Below are 17700 nucleotides of genomic sequence, written 5' to 3'. Positions count from 1 at the left end.
ACTGGAAGACTGTGTCTCTTTCTAGGTAAATCATTTGTTATATTACTGCACAGTAAATGTCAACCCATTGCAATTTTGGCATTTGTGGGGATCAGTAACATGCAGTTCTCTTGGCATTCTATGAGAGACTGCTAAACAGTATGGATTATGAGCATGAAGAGCCAGCCTATTGTTCCTAAATCAGAGCTTCTCTGCATCTTGGTTCATCTGGGAGGTGTTCCAGGTGATAACTGAATGTTTTCCTCCATTTAACGTGAAAAAACAGAGGCAGGAAACAGAAAAAAGTGTCTATTGGATTAACTGTGACTATTTTGATGTATCATACCCATTGGTTCCAACTGAAGGGGTGTGTGTGTGTGTGTGTGTGTGTGTGTGTGTGTGTGTGTGTGTGTTAGGGTAGCTTTGCTAAAAGGGAAGAGGTAAGGAGATGTAGATGAGTCAGTGCCTATTGCAAAACTGGAGTGGATTAATTCTGGAATTTCATTGAGCGTATTCAATGCTTCCAAAGCATAATTTTAAAAACACAGTGTTTTCAGATTCACATTTTAGACAGACTTGTCAGCGCTGCTTAGGAACAATTTCTTTTGGTGTGAGTACGTTTACAGGATTTTGATAAAAATATTATTTATTCATATTTGGAATGTCTAAACAGATTTGTGGTTTTTCATTTTGCTTTAAAACATGATTAAATGTGCTTAAAAAAATCAAAGCCTTCTGTCTGGGTTTTGAATCTCTTCCAGATTTGTAACTGCTTAATATTATATATGTCATGCCGATTTTCTTTTGGTTCAATCATGTCAATTGAGATTCTTTCAAAGAAAAAAAAAGGCTTATAAAAAAAAGAATTATTTGTCCTCCACATTAAGACTTTAAGAAATTTATCAAGATATTGATCAAGAGCATTTTATTTTTAAAATTTTTTGCTGGAGCTGCTAGGTGGAGTGGATACCCAGAAGGAGAAGCAAGGGAGATCTCAGGGCAGGCAGAGAATCAAAGTGAAAGTCAATTTGAGTAAGTTCTCCTTGGGCTAGCTTGCACACAGTGGACTCTTTAATTCCCTTTGTTTTTATGGAGAATGTACTTTCCAATGGGACTTAGTTGAGAATGCTGTGCTCTGTACTAAGAATCTTTGAGAGACTAAGCGGGAGAAGAGAAAATGCTCCCATATAGACGACTTGAATACTTAACAAGCAGTAAATAACAACAGCTACACATATTGTCCATTTACTATGTCCTTGCGCTCAGCTTGGAATTTCATTATTTTCCATAAAGCTCAGTGATTTTAGTGTGATTGTGTCTACTTTAAAGATGAAGAAACTGATGGTCTAGGAGGTTAAATAATTGGGCCCAAGGTCAAGCAAGGGCATGGTTTGTCTAAACTTTGAATAAGAACTGTTTGGTTCTTGCTTTTGACTACACCAAAAACCTGACAGATGGACTTACAGTTGGAAACTGGGTTAATATCCTATTTCTAAAATCTTCTACTGTTTAGTTTCCCTATTCTTAGAGGAGGTCTTTTTTTGGAAGCCTAGTAAACTGCTCCTCCTAATGGCTTTCACTCATGAGTGATGCAGCTGCCCAAATCAGAAACCTGAATGTTATTCCAATGCTCCCGTTTTCTCAGCCGGCACATGGATAAATCAAGTTCTAGAGATTCCACTCCTTTGATTTCCCTGCAATCCACCTTCTTTAGCTCTGCATCCATGACTGCAGTTCAGAGTGTGCCATTTTGCAGTGCTACTTATAGCAGCCTCCTAACTGGCGTCTCTGCCTCTAGTCTTGCCTCCTCCAGTTCACTTCCCAAGAATTCTTTCATTCCCAACAGTGATTTAAAACAAACAAAAAAAAAGTCTAACGAATCCTGTTCTTTCGCTACTAAAAAACGTTCACCCTCTTTTCATTACTTCAAGATGAAGTTCAAGTTTCCTAATATTCCTTATAATGACTTCACTGATTTGGTTTTATCTTTCCAGGATCATTTATTATATAACATTCTCTGGATCAGGATTAGATTTGGTTACGAGTGACAGAAAAATGAAAAATGCCAGTGATATAAACTATTAGAAAGCTGATTCTTTTTCTTTACTTATGGGTGGTATCATTCAGACATCCAGAATCCAAGTTCTTTCTAGATTATTTTTCTACTTCCTTCGCCATGTTGCTTCTATGTCATTGGCCTAGGTGGCTGCTGGAGATTGAGCTCTCGGATCCCCATGTTAACCCATGGAACAAAGGGAGGATCAAAGAAAGTCATGCCCTTCCCTTTTTTGATGGCATCCAAGAAGTTCCACTTAGGAACTCCCATTTCATTTCCATGTAACTTGGTCACATGAACACATCTGTTGCAAAAGAGATCGGGAAATGTAGTTATTGTTTTTGTCAACCATTTGTCCAACAACAAATTGGGGATCCTATTCTCAAGGAAACAGTAGATAAAATAAACTGGGGACAACTAATAGTCTCTGATACTTCCACCCCCAGCTGTTTGCAGTGGCCTGTGCTGAAGTGTCTGCCCTTGCTGTGCATCTCACTCCAGGACCTCCTGAAGAGTGCTGATCCTGCATTGTACACGTGGTTCTTCTCCTGTGCCTCCCCACTTGTCAGATAATTTCTTGAGGACATGGATGACTCTCTGGCACCGACAGTTCCAGGTTTTTATTTTTGTTTCTTTAAATAGAGCATTCTGTTTAGCTTAAATGTGGAAACATAACCATAGACGTCTGAGAATGTGAACACAGGTTATAATTCTGCACAAGAAACATGCATTGCAAGAGTCCCCCAGCTGCTGAGTCAGAGGTCTGTTTGAGGAGGCGATAGTTAAGGCCAGAATTAGGAGAAGGAGCAAGCCACATAACAATCTGGAGGAAGAGCCTTCCAGACAGAGAATTCATTAGGACAAAGGCCTTGAGGCAGGAAGAGCCTTTGCATGTTCAGGGCAGAAGGAAGCATTGTGGCTAGAGGCCAGAAGTGAGAGAGAGAGTGGAAGTGTGGTAGGTGGGGACAGACAGCGCATAAGGGCAGCACAGGGTGGAAGTTATAAGTACCAGCTCTGGGACAGAGCAGTTGGATGACACATGGTTCTACCACTTGCTAGCTGGAGATCTGATTAAGTCACTTAGTCTCCCTGTGCCTTAGGTTTCCCATCTGTAAAATGGTTATAGACTAGTATTTCATAGACTGGTTGGTAGATTTCAATGAGTTAACACATACAAAGCCCTTAGAATAGCACTTGGGATATGGTGAACACTCAATAGGTCCTCGGCATCTGCATTCTTGCTCCTCCTGATGTGCGTCTAGATTCTTGCTATGCCTGTCTTTCCAATATTGTATACCCAAACCTGGGCTCCTATTACCTTCCTGCTCTCTGCATTTAATTAGTTGCTTTCTTAGTGAGGGTTGGGTTTGACTGCATGTAATAGAAAAGTCAGAATATATCAGGCTAAACATATAAAACCAATTTTTTCTTTCAAGTAGAAATCCTGAGGCAGGCAGGTCACTCAGGGCTGAGATGGTGCCCTATGCACCTTAGAGACCCCTAGTTCCTCCATCTTACTTTTTTAAAAATTATCTTAGACTTTTGACTTAAGATAATTGCTGAAGTTTCAGCCATTGTATCCGCATCTCAGAATGATAAAAACAGAAGGATGGAAGAACAAAAAGGCATATCTGCTTTAAAAACTTTTCCTGAAGCCCCATCCTACCATCTTTTGCCATCACATCGGACAGAATTATTTATTTACATGGCCAAACCTAGCTACAAGAAAGGCTGGCAAATGTAGTTTTCTTTTCCAGCCTGGTACATTGCAGTTCAGTTACTAAGAAAAAAGAGGAGGCCGGGTGCGATGGCTCACACCTGCAATCCCAGCACTGTGAGAGGCCACTGAGGATTACCTGAGGTCAGGAGTTCGAGACCAGGCTGGCCAACATGGTGAAATGCTGCCTCTACTAAAAACACAAAAATTAGCCAGGCGTTGTGGCGCGTGCCTGTAATCTCAGCTACTTGAGAGGCTGAGGCAGGAGAATGGCTTGAACCTAGAAGGCAGAAGTTGCAGTGAGTTGAGATGCTGCCACTGCACTCCAGCCTGGATGACAGAGCGAGATTTTGTCTCAAAAAAAAAAAAAAAACAGAAAGAAAGGAAAGAAAGAAAAAAGAAAAGGAAAATGTTTGTTGGAAGAGGCCCATCTCCTTTCTTCTTGCCTAATATCTAAACCAGACTCTCATTCTTTGTCTCCTAGGCCACTTCCAATGGGCTTTCTGCCTAAAGAGTTTTCATCTTCAACACATTTTCCACATAATGTGCTGTGGTTTGAATATGTGTGTCCCTGAAAAATTTATACTTTGACACCTAATCCCCAATGAGATAGTATTATGAGGTGGGGCTTTTGGGGAAATCATTAAGTCATGTAGTTAGAGCCCTCATGAATGGGATTATTGCCTTATGATATAAGACTGAGGGAGCTTGTTTGCCCCTTCTGCCACATGAGGACACATAGAAGGCACTCTCTATAAGGAACAGGCCCTGACCAGACACTAAATCTGCTAGCACCTTAATCTTGGATTCCTCAGCCTCCAGAACTTTGAGCAATAAGTTTATGTTATTTATAAGCCACTCAGTATAAGGTATTTTGTTATAGCAGCCAGATGGACTAAGACAAGGAGCCTTCAACGGCTCCCATTAGTATCAAGCAGAGCTCATAAACTGCTGTCCTGCAAGCTGAATCCAACCCAAATTCATAGTTTGATATTTTCACGGCATTTTGGGAAAAAAAAAAAAGAATCAAACTAATTATCGAAATTTAACAAACCAAAAGTCGCTCTAAAAGCTTGCATGCTTGCATTTCTTTCTTTCAATAGCAGAAGTTCTGGATCCACATTTCAGAATGGCGATAATTAGCTGCAGCTGAATAATCACTCACTCCTTGGATAGGGCTTGAGATTTCTAGTTTGCCCAAATCCCCACTCTTCCTCTTACCTCACACCCAGGCCACTCCCCTAATTTACATTTTACACCTGTCCCCTCAAGGCATTGACTTTATAAGTCTCGACTTTATAAAATCGAAAACTCCTATTATCTGTTTAAGTCCCTTCCTTGATCTGGTCTTCACTTACTTCTCCAGCAAAACGTCCCACGATTCCCTTCATGTTCTCTGGGATCCAACACACTCCCCACACAGCACTTCTCAGCTGTAAGTTCTATGAGGCCCATGTCTGTTTTTTTAATCAATATATTCCCAGCACCTGTGACAGTGTCTCACTCATAACAAATGCTCCATAATTAATTGTTAAATGAATCCATAAACCAATACCTCTCTTTTGTTACCTCCCTGCCTTTGTTCCTGTTGTTCTCACTCCCTAAAATGATGGGGTGTTTTGTTTTGTTTTGTTTTGTTTTTAAGATACAGGGTTTTGCTCTATCACCCCAGGCTGGAGTGCAGTGGCTCTCCACACTAACCCTCCCAAGTTGCTGGGACTACAGGCATGTGCCACCATACCTGCTATTTTTAAATTTTTTTTGTAGAGACAGGGGTCTTGCTTTGTTGCCCAGTCTGGTCTCAGGCTCCTGGCCTCAACCAATCCTCCCACCTTGTCTTCCCACAGCACTGGAATTATAGGCATGAGGACCACACCTGGCCTAAAATGACCCTCTTAACATTCACATGGCAGGTACAAACCTCCCAGAGTTCAACAACCCTCGTCAGTGAAGTCTGCCCTGACCTACTTGCTGGAAGTAACTTTCTCCTTCTATGAACTCTTACAAAGTCTTAGTGCTTTTAGCAATCATGGACGTTCCAAGCCACATCCCTGATGGCCTACGTCTTTCACATTTTAGAAGAGAACTAGGTTAGGGAAGACTCGACAGGTCTGGGAAGTAAAATCCAACCTTACTCTAGTGGCTATGTTTGGAGGGAAGTGAGAGAAAAAGAAGACAGGGGGCTACTGAGGCAGTCCAAGCAAGAAATGATGGTACTTTTGGCCTGGGGGTTGGCAGGGAGGATGAAAAGAACTCCCTGGATCTGAGAGATTATTGGCACATGAGGTCATTGGGACTTGATGATATAATGGATGAGGTGGTAAAGGTGGAGGAAAAGGAGATTTCAAAGGAACTCTTTGATTGCTGTTTTATGCAGGAGATGAACTATCATCCCCTGAATGATAAAACACTTAAGGAGAACCAGGCTTCAGAGTTTAGGTTTGTTCGAGTTTACTTTGAAGGTCTTTGAGAAATGCAAGTTGAGATATCAAGTAAAAGATTAGATGTGTAGGTTTAGAACTCAGAATAACATTCTGCGCTGAGGACATAAATCTGAAAGCTACCAGCATTATCAGATGTCGAAGCCCTGGATATTTATTGATAACCCTGGTAATAATAATTCCTGAGTGTCAAGGGAGAAAGTATTAGAACAGATGAAGAGAAGGAGCTTGTGACCAAGTCTTGGAAATCTAACATTTCATAGTCAGGAGGTAGAAATTGAGCCTGCAAAGGAGATAGAAAGGGAAGGTGCAAAGCCCTAGGAGAAACCACATAAGGACGGTGTCTTAGCCCATTCTCACGCTGCTGATAAAGACATACCCCGAGACTGGGCAATTTACAAAAGAAAGAGGTTTATTGGACTTACAGTTCCACGTGGCTAGGGAGACCTCACTATCATGGCAGAAGGTGTCTCACACAGCAGCAGAGAAGAGAGGAGAGTTTGTGCAGAAAAACTCCTGTTTTAAAAACCATCCGCTCTTGTGAGACTCATTCACTATCATGAGAACAGCTCAGGAAAAACCCGCCCACATGATTCAATCACCTCCCACCAAGTTTCTCCCGTGACATGTTGGAATTGTGGGAGCTACAATTTAAGATGAGATTTGAGTGGGGACACAGCCAGACCATATCAAATGGCATTGGACAGTCAAAGAATAGAGTGTTTCAAGATGGGAGGAGTGGTGTATTGCTGAGAGGTTAGTAAAGATGAGAACTGAACAATATCTATGATGTGGCATTATGTATGCCTTGAGAGCCTCTGAATGAGCCATTTCCAAAGGCTGCTAGGCCAGGCGGGAGGAAGCCTGCTGCAGGGTGTGGGTAAGGAGGAGAGGAAAGGGGGCAGTGCCCATGGCTATAGTACACCATAGCTGTGGTCCGTGCTGGATCAGGGGAGGCAGATGTTAAGGGTCATTCCTGTGATGTGGCTAAAAAATATTTATTGGATTTAGCAGCCTGGAGCTCATCGTGTACTTAGGGAGAGGCATCCATTTGCGAGGAGTGCTAGGGTTGGAACCCAGGTGAGAGAGTGGGGGATTGGAAGAGAAGGAAGCAGAAACTGTGCCAATGGTGTGGTGTTGTAATGAACATTGGCTGCACTCTCTTTTGCCTCTCTGCCTCCATTTACACAAGTGCTTACTGGGAGCCCCAGTCACCCACCTCCTTCCCCAGCAAACTGGCTTACAGGTGATGTCAAGGAAAAGAAACCATGGTGTGTGAAGAAATGCTTCAGCTTTTTTCTGTATCTCAAAGCTAGGGAGTTCACTGGAATTTTTTAAGGGAGACCATACCCTGCCACTGCCCCCTGCACTGCCTCACCCTGTGCTGGGTTTCTGCGTGTGTGCATGTGCGTGTGTGTGTGCACGTTCACATGCACATATGTGTATTTAATGTCAAATTTGAGGTCTCCTACTGGTTTAAGGTATTTGAAAGAAACTTCTTTGCAGTCCAGGGACATCTCTGTGTGGTTTCTGAGAAGGATGAGGAGTTCAAGAAGTGAAGACTCTGTCATACATAAAGAGAAAACAATTTCACTGTGCAATCCAGGAGAGACAAAGCAGTGTAGCATGTGGCTTCAGGATTCTGGCCAGCAGAGGTGAGTTAGAAAGACAGCTCTTAACCTTCACACTTACGTGTAACATTAGAGGACAAGGTATTCAGTTGGTGGTGAAAATGCAATGAAAGTAAATTTTGACAACTGCATTTTTTTCCCATCAAAGTCAATTTTACCTAATTTCCAGTGACTAAGTGTCTCATCCTATTTTCAAAATTCCATTGAATTTTAGGCAACTAGATCTTATAACAAAGTTGAAAAAATTGAAATATTTTATTGGTCACCTGGGCTTCAGAGAGGCCTTGGAATTTCATTCCATCTTTCCTCTATAACCAGCAATTGTCCAATAGCAATATAATGCAACCCACAAATTAACTTTAAATTTTCTAGTAGCCATATTAAAAAATGAAAAAGAAACAAGTAAGATTATTTTAAGAACATATTTTATTTAACCCAATATATCCAAAGTATTACCCATGTCAATGGGCAATTAATATAAAAGTTTATTAATGGGATACTTAACATTCTTCAGTTCATCCTGCGTCTTTGAAACCTAGTATATATTTTACACATATGGCACATCCTAATTCAGATGAAGCACATTTCAAGTGCTCAATAGTAGCACATGGCTAGTGGCTATCAATCATATTGAACATCACAACTCGAAACAATCATAAAAAAGTCCGGTACAAAAAGAATCTCATCTAACTGGAAAATAGGGAACTCATATTTACTGAACACATATTAGGTAACAGCCACTGGGCTCTCATGTCATTTACTCCTCACCACAATTCTGCCACATAGATACTATTATCTACCTTTTTTATTTCCTTTTTCTTTCTGAGACAGGGTCTCACTCTGTCTGTCACCCAGGATGGAGTGCAGTGGCATGATCACAGCTCACTGCAGCCTCAACCTCTGAGGCTTAAGTGATCCTCCCACCTCAGCCTCCCAAGTAGCTGGGACCACAGGCATGCACGACCACTCCTGGCTAATTTTTAATTTTTTTGTAGCGCTGGGGCTTCCTTATGTTGCTCAGGCTGGTCTTGAACTCCTGGGCTGAAGTGATCCTTCCATCTCGGCCTCCCAAAGTGCTGGGATTAAACATGTGAACCACTGCACCTGGTCTCTATCTTTCTTATTGAGAAGGAAACTGAGGCTCAGAATGTTTAAATAAATTGTGCTTCACTAAGAAGTGGCAGAAACAGCATTTAAACCCAAGGCTGTGCTTTTCTTAACACATGCTGTTGCTTCCCTTGGCAGGATTGCTTCCCTTGGCAGTACAATCAGTTAAACCTCCCTGACTCCTTAGTGCATATCATGATGTTCAGTCAAGAAGTGTTCACAGTAAGAAGAGCGGTTGTAAGACCACCAAAGAGTAAATGCTCCAAAGAGCAAAAAGGAAGAAAAAGAGCCATCCCATCAAACCCCAATTCTTATTAAATAATAGATGTGATAACCAATCTGAAAGCAAATTTCACTGATTGCCTTCCTCGTGTAAATACGCTTTATGGAAGAAAAAAGAAAGTGTGCAACCTTAGGAGCCTGACCCACTTCTCGACGCTCCCTCCTCTGCCTTTCTCATTCTCGTCTTGCAGGGAGCCTTCTGTTTCCTGACACCCTCTTTCTGGCTTCACCTTTGTGCACCTCCTCTTCCCTCTGGCGGGAAGATTCTCCCTTCTCCTGTCTGAGTGATTACCTCCTTCTCATCCTTCAAAGCCTGGCTCAAACATCACTTCCTACGAGAAGTCCTCCCTGACACCCTAGGCAGAGTCGACCATTTTGTCCTTTGTGCTTTAATTGTTCATCTTTCTGTCAGAGCAATTATTACACATTTGTTCTGAGGTCTGTTTTCCCACAGGATATGAGCTCCCAGACACAGGGAGAACGCCTTATTCAATCCCTGTCGAGTAAGTGGCTGACTCTGCTATTACCTAAGGTCTCCTGGTCCTTAAACCCTACGGAAGATTGATTTGGATTGAAATTACATTGATTAGGGAAACCTAAAGCACTTTACAAGGGGTCTCCAAATTCTGGGGGAAGTTCTTATGGTTTATGGTCTTATGGTTAATTCTATTCTCATGTCCTAACTTTGTCAAAATCTGTTCTCTGTGTCTTAGAGCTACTTCTTTCCATTCAGCTCTGACATTGGGCCCCGACATAACTTCTCTTTGACTCTCCCTTCATCCCAAAACCAATTATACAAACAAGCCATTTTACCAAAGACCAGGGGATCCCAGGAAGTATGATATACCACAAATCAAATAGCTTAAAACCTGGTACTAGATTTTTCTGCAATCCTGTTGCCCTAATATTACATTCCTACTTCCTGAAAACTTCCCAGCCTCTTTCTCTCCAATTCTTTTTCTGCCAGCCTCCTTGCTTGCCCCCTCCCTCCTTCCTCCTCCTCGCACCCTCCCTTTTTTTTTTTTTTGAGAGGAGCCAGTACCCAATATTCCTCTTATTTTCTCATGTAAAATGGTACATCTTTTCCTTCCTACTAGAGCTGCTCCAGATACTGGAATTTTCACGGATCTCCAACCCAAACACTTAGCAAAGTATTTTCCCAAGCACAGTTTCCCTCTTGAGAATGATCTCAGCCAGCAGCTAAGATAACCGTAATATCTCCTTCTGTCCAGAGCAGGGGCAGCAAACGTTTTCTGTAAAGGGTGAGATAGCAGATAATTGGCTTTCTAAGCCGTAAGATCTCTGCCACAATGACTCAACTCTAAGTGTGGCCTTAGACCAGTTACTTTACTTCTCACAATCAAGTTTTCTTACCTATAAAAGGGAGTTAATGCATATTTCACAAAGGAGTTGTGTCTGTTCAGTGAGACAACATCTAAGACAGTCAGTGCAATGCCTGACACACACAAAAATATTGTTTTTCTTTCTTCTATTTTTCCACTTCAGAGAACAACTGATTGTAAAAAATATTGCATTAATCTGGGTTTAACTGTTTTAGTAATTCCTGAACAATAGCAATTGCAATTTAGATGATATTAAAGCAGGCAGACTATCACACAGAAAGGATTTAGAGATTCAAGCACATTGCTACATTTGCCAGTTGTTCTTTTGTTTATATGTAACATAAAACTAGGGCACACTGACTTTTGAAAAAAGAACATTTATTGGTTCACAAACTTAAAAATTCCTGGGTTAGGTTTTTGTATTTAGTGGGTCCAGGCACTCAAACCACGTCATTGGGAATCTGTGTTCTCTTCTTCCTCCTCCTGGCAGGACCTCCTTTGAATGGTTTCCTTCTCAGACAGATTATCCTCATGCAGTAGAAAATGCCCATGCCCTCAGGCCAAATTACACCCAAAGCCTGTTTGCGTACAGCCTGTGAGCTAAGGAAAATATTTACATTTTTAAAGGGTTATAAAAAATGCGAAGAAGACTATGTGGCAGAGACAGAGATGTATGGATACCAAGCTGAAAATTATTATTATCTGGCCCTTTCTAGAAAATGTTTACTGACATCGCAGCTCCAGCGCACAAAGAACTCTTCTTGTCCATTTTTTTTTCTGGTAGAAGACCCAAGATTGCTTTCCTGGGAGCTTCTTATTGTTTCTCCGTGCTGCCTTCCGGAATTTTCCTCATTTCTATATGTCTCAGGCACCAGACAGAACTGGATTAATGGCTTTACTGATTCTCTCTCCAGCTGCCCTTGGATTTTTAATCTTAATTACTATATTGTTTATTCTCAAAGTTCTATTTAGTACAATATGCTTAGTCTTTTCTATGGCTTCTTTGTCTCTCATTAGTTCTTTCTTACCTTAATCACCTTAAACGTTCTTATTTTATAGTCCCTAGCCAAAGCTGAGTTTGGGGAGGGTTTATATCTTCTATTGATAGGTCTGCTGGCATTGGCTCATGTGTTTGGGGTTTTAAAAAGTCTTGGATTGTGAATTCATCTTACATGGCATTTAAACCATGGGAATCCCGGGTCTCCAAGTTTGAGGGCATCTCTCTGGTGCTGCTTTTGACAGGAATTTTAGGAACGTCTAAAAACTGTTTCTACACTAATTTAACACCCAGAGGTCTCCTGTACCACAGAGGGAGTACAACTTTGAACCCCAAAGCTTGTGAAGGCAGGCTGGAGTTTCAAAAATTTTCCCCACTCAGAGCTCACTCCAAGGAATGCAAGCTTCTCTGTCATTTCCTTTGGTCTTTTAGGGGAAGGAGGCCTTTCCTCGCTTTTCCTCTTTCACTAAGGGTAGCAACTTTACATGGGATATCAATTTTTCCTTCTGTCCCAGACTAACCATCAAATCCCAAACTCCTTGGTTTGTGAGATCATCAAATACCCCCAGGTGGCCCCAGCTTCAGTGTGCAGGTTATTCTCTGGTTTTAGTTTCCATTTCATTTTTGGCCCTTGGGATTTTCTTTTCTTTCTTTTGAGCTCAGTTGGGACATTTAAAAGGACGCCAGTTCTAGTTTATACTGCTTTTCCAGGTGTTTCATAGCAGGAGGGTTTCATGTAATGCAATCCACCACATTGCCCCAAATGGAAATTCCATTAGGCCTGTGAGACCCCATGTAAGACTATGCCAGCACCATGTGCCACCCACAGAGAGCTTCCTCTGCCACTTTTATCACCTAGAGTAGCACCTTGAGAGGTGCTCACAGGATGTGTGTTGGAGATGACCATTTGGGTGAGTTTCCAGGAAAGCACAGCGAAGCCTGTTGATAATGTGGTTTGTGTGAAGGTACCCAGTACAATCATATGCACACGGTGTAATGGCTCCTGCAGCATTGTGTGGGACTTAAGAGTACAGGCTCTAAAATCAGACTATCTAGATTTAACAATAAATAAATGCTCTAAAATCAGACTATCTAGATTTAACAACAAATAAATGGTTTCTTCTGCTTCCTAGTTGGGTATCCTTGGGCTAGCCACTTAGCTCTTCTTTTCCCAGTATGTGAAATCAGGGTGATGATGTAACCTATCTCAGGGAGTCATGGAAAAGAGTAGACGAGGTAATGTCTGCAAAGGGCCAGGCCTGCGTTGTGCTCTGATAAATCTTCACCTTCGTTTGTTTCAGGGAAAGGAACTGGGCTAGAGAATAGATGCATACACAAGGTCGGGGTGGGGGCACAAAAGCCCATCAGGATAAACTCACCCCTTCCCAGAAGTGAAAAAGGGAAGGAGGATGAGGAAAAGGCTGAGGTAACTAAAGAGAATACTGACCCAATCCTCAGGAGGAAAAATAAAAATTAAGATTCTAACAAAGACTCTTTGGGCTGGGCGCAGTCACTCACACCTGTAATCCCAGCACTTTGGGAGGCCAAGGAGGGAGAATCGCTTAAGCCCAGGAGTTCAAGATCAGCCCCGGCAACATAGAGAGACTCTGTCTCTACAAAATTAACAAAAGAGCCTGATGTTGTGGCGTGTATCTGTAATCCCAGCTACTTGAGAGGCTGAGGTGGTAGGATCACCTGAGCCTGGTAGGCTGAGGCTTCAGTGAGCTGTGATTGCGACACTGCTCTCCAGCCTTGATGACAGAGCCAGTCCCTGTCAAAAAAAAAAAAAAAAAAAAAAGGAAGGGAGGAAGGAAAGAAGGAAGGAAGGAAGGAAAGAAGGAAGGAAGGAAGGAAGGAAGGAAGGAAGGAAGGAAGGAAGGAAGGAAGGAAGGGAGAAAGGAAAGGCTTTTTGAATTATAGAATTCGATGAGGATGACTTAAAGTTTGTGTGTGTTGATCTAAAAATGAAACCCCACCGAAGGGTATTACGGGCTTCCATAAGCACAGAAATGTCACTGTTTATTATGGAGGCTGTGAGAAGAATGTGCAAAGCACTTGGCCTTCAATGGAGGTGAAGGTGAGACTAGGAGAGTCAGCGGTCCTTGGATCTCCATGCTCTCCTTATGCTTCCATTAACTGCCTCTTACCTAATTCCTAAGTGGTCAGTATTGAAGTGCCATGCAATTGCCTTAGAAACTTCTGATGCCAGAAAATTCACTCTCAAAAGGAGAGCAAAAGATTATCAGAAATTCCTAAACATTTTCAAGGGAAACTTGAGTTGATACAAAATGCAAAAAGGTCTGCAGAATTTTAATACATTTCTGATACAGGCTAGAATTAGAAATCTTGAAAAGATTTGTTTAAAGTATTTTTAAAACGTTTGGCTACAGGAACAGTTATTTGTGCAAACACTATTTCTAACTGGATTGTGTGGTCCCCCAAGCCGGAGTATGCAGACTAGGAAGTGGTCCTTGGGCTGCTTCCTCCTGAGAAGTGGTTTGAACACTGGGAAATGTGTTTCTCCCTCAACAAGTGCTCATTTAGCAGCTTGAGTGGCAGAGAAAGGTGATCATGACCAGATATCAGGACCACTCCATTTAATTTTTTGAACGGTTGCCAACATTTCTAGGAGCAGCTATCTATGAGCTTTGAGTAAGGATTTTGTGACAGTTAAAATCAGAGAAAAACTTGCTACAAAGTTAATCAGACGTTTTCACTGTTAAAAACATTTTTTTTTTCTGCGCATGTCTTTGGGTACAAATAGAAAACAGTTCACACAAATTATTGTGATCTGTATGGTTCCTATACAAACACACTGAATATTTTAGTTTTTCTTTTTTCTCTTCAGGATGCCAGTGTCTCTACATCATGACAACTTTGAATGTGACCATTGTATCACCTACTAAGTAGGGCTGAGCTAGAAATTATGGCTAAAGTTCCAGAAAGTTCCAGAAAGCACATTTGGCCTTACAATAGATAATTATGAACTGCAAGAGCTGCACATTTACTAAATGATATGCTCTGCCAAGGAGCAAGTTCCCCATCACACAGAGCAGCAGAAGCCACCATCAGGAATGCTGCAGTGGATTTCTGAGTTGAGTATGGGGTTAAAACACAAGTCCCTAGGTTTAGTCCAATCTTAAAAATTCTATGATTTTATCTTTTAAAAATAATGTTTGCATAGTATTTTAAAGTTTTTAATGAACTTTACATACATGATCTCATTGATTCTATTTTTAGAAAATGGAGGTCACTTTTTCCTGGCTTAAACAAATGAAAATAAATATAAACAATATAGACTTCTGAAGAAGGATGGCAGAATAGAGGCAAAATAGAGACTCTCCTCCTCCAACAACTAAAATATGAATAAAAATAATAAAAATCAACAACAACAACAACAACAAAAAGGACAGAAAAAAACAGCAACAGCAAGAACACAAGGAAATGGAAGCAACCTAATGTCATAGACTTCAAAAAGGGGAAGACAAAGAAAGGAAAGAGATTTTAGAAAAGTAGTTTCTAACTCTGTGCTCACTTTGGAAGCTTTGAATTATCAAAATATTGAAAAATCAAATCAAAAGCTATAAATCAGAAGAAAACCAATTAGCAGAGCATATTGTTTTCCCTAAATGCTTTAGGTTATAGAACAGGTTAATAAGAATATGAATTCAACATGGTGGGTCCCAAAGAGGAAATGAAATAAGAGAATGACCTGGAAAAGTGATTTTCTGCTGTCCTATAGAAACAAATTAAAGACCAAAACAACATTATTTTTATTTTTTAAAAATTATACTTTAATTCTAGGGTACATGTGCACAATGTGCAGGTTTGATACATAGGTATACATGTGCCATGTTGGTTTGCTGCACCCATCAACTCATCATTTACATTAGGTATTTCTCCTAATGCTATCCCTCCCCCAGCCCCCGACCCCCTGACAGGCCCGGGTGTGTGATGTTCCCCTCTGTGTCCAAGTGCTTTCATTCAAAATGACATTATTATAGAACGGATAAATAGATTAAAAATCGTCAAAAAAAAAAAAAAAAAAAACTAAATAGACACAGCTCAAAATAAGCTTACAGACAGAAAAAATGCTTAAGATAAAGGTAGTGATTGCAAGTGAAAAGCACATAGCAATTTGAGCCTAGTTGTTAAGCCTAGTTGTAAAGAATCTCCAAATAGGACAGATAAAATATTCAAAGCTATAAAACAAAAAAATTTGCTCTGACAAATGCAGAAACGAATCTGCAGATTGAAAGAGCACACCATGACCCAAGAAAAACAAATACTAAATGATCAGCACTGAGACATATCCCCATTAACTTATCAAACTTCAAGGATTTTTTTTTTAAAAAAGTATTTTGGCATAGGACATAAAAAGTAAAGGAAGCCAGTTAGGGTTGCCTTTGACACTAATAATGAATATTGCGTGCCAAGATATAATAAAGCACCACCTAGGATTTCCAAGGGAAAGTGCGACTCAAAAATATTTCACCCATCCAGAATGAGTTTAAGTAGAAAAGTCACAGATAAATATTCTGGCCCACAGCAGCACTCAGGGAACACACACTCATGAGTCCTGCTTGAGAGGAATTGTTCAGTGATGAAACAGTCAATTTAGAGATAAATAGAAATAAAATATTTGGAAATATATAGTCCGGGATAAAAAAGACTTATTAGGAACACATAATTCATTTGAACATGGAACTGATGGTATTCAACAATTATGAGATTAATGTTTCCACAACAGAATGTGAATATTATAAACAATGATAACGTCAAAATAATATTAGAGCCAAAATTGGGAAGTGAGGGGTGGGGAGATGGGAGGAAGTACAAGTCTAAAGATTTACTCATCTTTCCGATGTGTGAGTCATTCGATATTGTCTAAAACTGAAACATGTTGCTTAAAAAAAAGACTCCAACCTTTTAACATTTTTCCTAGTATCTTTTCTTAACCTTATTTCCCCAAGAAGGAATTTTGAGCAAATAGTATCTCCTGTGGTAAAGGATATTTAACGAAAGGGCAGCAATTTTTCTGTTTTATGTTAGTTTTACTTTTCTAATGTTCAATTCAAGTAACATTAAATCCATTAGTTTTTTGAACAGTGTGCATAATATGCTCATATTTGTGTAAAAATATTTTTGCCTATCTATGTCTGTTTCTCTTTCAATCTCTCTTTAGCATATGACGTGGCTTGGTTCTGTGTCCCCAGCCAAATCTCACCTTGAATTTTAAAATCTCCATATGTCACGGGAGGGATCAGGTGGAGATACTTGAATCACGGGGGTGATTTCCCCCGTGCTAGTCTCATGATAGTGAGTGAGTTCTCAACATATCTGATGGTTTTATAAGGGGCTTCACCCTTCACTTGACACTCATTCTCTTTCCTGTTGCCCTGTGAAGAGGTGCCTTCCGCTATGATTGTAAGTTTTCTGAGGCCTCCCCAGTCATGCAGAACTGTGAGTTAATTAAACTTCTTTTCTTTATAAATTACCCAGTCTTGGGTATTTCTTCACAGCAGGGTGAGAATGGACTAATGCAGTATACATTTCCCTGTCCTCTCCTCACCTTTATAAATAGTGACTGGATTTTCATACAGATTTCCATCTCTCTGAGAGGCAACCTAAGTACTTCAGGGGACTGTGAACCCAGCTCCAGGGCCAGGGTGGAATGATTGGGCTGAAGATAATCCCTTATCCCAGGGAACTCAGGTCGAAACCAACCAGGGTGTGGCATATTCCTGCAGTAAAATCTGGAACGGGCTTGTGACCCAGCTCAGGTTAGTGAAACATGAAGGAAGGATTGGTGGAGACTTCTGAAGAAGGAGCTTCCAAGCTTTTAAGAGAAGCTCACCATGGGAAACTCCGTCTCTCCCTCTGGACTTGTCTGTTTAAAGGTGCCAAACATGGAGCTGCTACAGACATTTTGCAAGTGAAGACTTTTGCCCCATACACAATGACTAGAAGCTGGATGAGGCCAACCCTGAAGATCACTCTGTCTCTGGATGTCAATTACAAAAATCAACACATTTCTATGTGCTAAAGCAATTCTATTTGGATTTTACATATATTTTTGAAACTGAAAACATTGTAATCTATATATCTACTTAGAAAGATGTCAAATATTCATTATACTAATCATTT

At 40.7% G+C, this 17700-nt stretch overlaps 1 long non-coding RNA gene across 1 annotated transcript in view; it reads left to right on the top strand.

Annotated features, from left to right (window-relative positions):
* The window catches only part of LOC140712068 (uncharacterized), a 41502-nt gene extending 25192 nt beyond the window's left edge, over positions 1-16310 (top strand). Inside the window, exons 2-3 of the long non-coding RNA XR_012093529.1 lie at positions 2482-2651; positions 14402-16310. This is a non-coding gene — a long non-coding RNA (uncharacterized lncRNA). The remainder of the gene's footprint in view (positions 1-2481; positions 2652-14401) is intronic.
* Positions 16311-17700: the final 1390 nt, after the last annotated feature.

The sequence above is a fragment of the Chlorocebus sabaeus genome, chromosome 7 (assembly GCF_047675955.1).
Source record: "Chlorocebus sabaeus isolate Y175 chromosome 7, mChlSab1.0.hap1, whole genome shotgun sequence".
Classification (NCBI taxonomy): domain Eukaryota; kingdom Metazoa; phylum Chordata; class Mammalia; order Primates; family Cercopithecidae; genus Chlorocebus; species Chlorocebus sabaeus.
This window is presented reverse-complemented; position numbering and strand designations above follow the sequence as displayed.